Here is a 2,663-nt window from a genome sequence, read left to right as displayed (position 1 = left end):
GAAACCACTCCAGTGTGGTTTTGGCCTTGTCCTGTTGAAATGTGAGTTTTCGACCCAGTTTTAGATTCTTGGCTGACTCTAGGATTTCTTCTAGGATTCGCCTATATTTTGCATCATCCATCTTCCCTTTCTTCAATCCTGGCAAGCTTCCCAGTCCCTGCTGATGAGAAGCATCCCCATAGCATGATGCTACCACCACCATGCTTGTCAGTTGGGCTGGTGTTGACTGGGTGACGTTATGTGCTGGGCTTGCAACAGATGTAACGGTGGGAAATTAGAACAAAAAGCTCAATTTTGGTTCGTATGGCCACAAAACCTTCTGCCACATGTCTACAGTATCATTTACATGCTTTTTTCATAAACTCCATACGATATTTAAGACGATTATTTTTCAGTAATGGCTTCTTTTTTGCCACTCGCCCATACAGGTCAGCTTTGTGTAGGGACTGGGATATTGTCGACGCATGAACACTGACTCCCATCTCAGACATGGAATTTTGTAAATCTTTCAAGATCACTGTTGGCTTTGCAGTAGCATCTCTAACTAGTTTTCTGCCTGCCCAACTGCTTAGTTTGGAAGGGTGGCCTGATCTGGGTAGTGACTGGGTGGTGTGAAGCACATTCCACTTCTTAATGATGGACTTCAACCTACTCAAAGGGATAATCAGCGACTTTGAAATGTTCTTGTAACTTTCTCCTTATCTGTGCTTCTCTACCACTTTATCTCTGACTTTTTTGGAAAGCTCCTTGGACTTGATGGTTGGCTTGTTGTGTCACTATGTGAGTTGTGGCTTGAACAGATGCATTTACTCTGAAGTCAGGTTAAACCACTTTGATTACACATAGACAGAGACCATTACACCAATTTTGTGGCCTTTCAAACTAATCTTTTGTACCTGAACTGATTTAGGGTTGCTGTAGAAAAGTGGGTGAATACTTATGCAACTGAGAATATTACAATTGTCTTTGAAAATGTAACTTACTTGCATAAAATTGGCGTGTTTTTTAGCTTCTTCAGTTTGGAGTAGATTCTGTTGATTCTAAATATAAAGTCTCATTTGTAGGTTTCATGATTGCAAGCTCAGACGGCAACAAAGAGTGGAAACGTTTCAGGGGATGGATACTTTTGCAAGGCACTGTTTTAATGAATAATTTATGAATGTAAATGTTGTTATTTGTCAAGAATCTCTTTATTGTTAATTATGTAAGTGAAATTTTAATTTTTTCCATTTGTGCAATAGACTTGTTCAAGAGACTTTACATTCCTGGAAGGGACAATATTGTAAGCTTTGTTTTTAAATTAGAAGTTTGTCTTGTTGCATTGCCCAAGGGAGATTTGAGGTCATGTGACGAGCTTGACATTTGGAATTTTCTCCAAAGTTTTAATCAGTTTAAGCAGTGTGAAACATGATAGATGAGAATTTAGTAATGAGTCTGCACGATTGCATGATTTAGTCAGTTTGTCTGTTGCTGTCGGCTTATAGTTAGTCGAGTACTGTAAATTTCGGGTTTGTTTTTGCAATACATTAACAAGTAATTGGAATTTTAGTTTATTTGTCAAATTAGGACTATTTTAGTTATGTGAAAACTGTTGAATGTGTAAGTATATACAACTTGAAGCTGAATAAATAAAACACTTGTTTTACCATTAAGTGGAATGGGCGTAGCACTCATAGTAGTGGTTGAACAAGATTTTCTAGTGAAGTGTACCTTCTATCAATTTTGTATAACAGATACATCTTAGTCTAAAGGGGCCTCAACAGATTTGGAAATTCTTGAAATCCACTGGATAAGAAAGATAACCAAAAGCTGAAGTGGTAACCGGACTTCAAACGATTGGATAAACAAAGGTGGAGTAGAGTCGTCTTAACAAATTAATCTAAGCTCAAATTATTTGACAACAATCATTGATACTTTGTTCGATGGCAGAGAAGAAAATGGTATTATGGTCAGTGTACAATGTCTACATTAAAGAATGGTGTGGGACCAAAACAAGTGTGGGCCTCATCTCAGAAAATTATGTTGAAGATCTACACAGAATTAATAACCTCGTGACTTCTGACACGCACAAGGATATTTTTTTCACAATATCATTCCTTTATAAACAAAATCTCTGTTGAGGGCAGTTTCATCTTCCAACATGAAAGTGATTCCAAGCATATGGCAAATGTAGTGAAACGACATATGGAAGAAGAAGAAAAAAGGTTGATAGAACACTTACAATTATTACTCGGCCTGCACAAGATCCCAATGTAAATATTATCAAGGCTGATATTATATTAAATCTGTATAGGTCAAACAGTAACCAAATGGCTTGTGAATGAGGATAAATCATCATAATCATTTATGGGTACTAGTGTATTTCTGGAAAAAACACTGAAATACCTGGGGGGTAGCCTTTGACAGACAACTTCACCAGCCACGCAAATACCATGTTAATAAAAATTACCAAAGTCATCAACGCACTGAAAATTGCAGCAGGAAATATAGCTGAAGAACTTCACCTGCTTGTGGTGTACCAAAGTCTTATCCATTCCTTCTTGGATTATGCATTGGCAACCTGCTTGTGGTGTACCAAAGTCTTACCCATTCCTTCTTGGATTATGCATTGGCAATCTGCTTGTGGTGTACCAAAGTTTTATCCATTCCTTCTTGGATTATGC

This window comes from Limulus polyphemus, unplaced genomic scaffold, assembly GCF_000517525.1.
Source record: "Limulus polyphemus unplaced genomic scaffold, Limulus_polyphemus-2.1.2 Scaffold5048, whole genome shotgun sequence".
In the NCBI taxonomy this organism is placed as follows: Eukaryota; Metazoa; Arthropoda; class Merostomata; order Xiphosura; family Limulidae; genus Limulus; species Limulus polyphemus.
The sequence above is the reverse complement of the archived record's forward strand: the minus strand, read 5'-3'. Positions refer to the sequence as shown.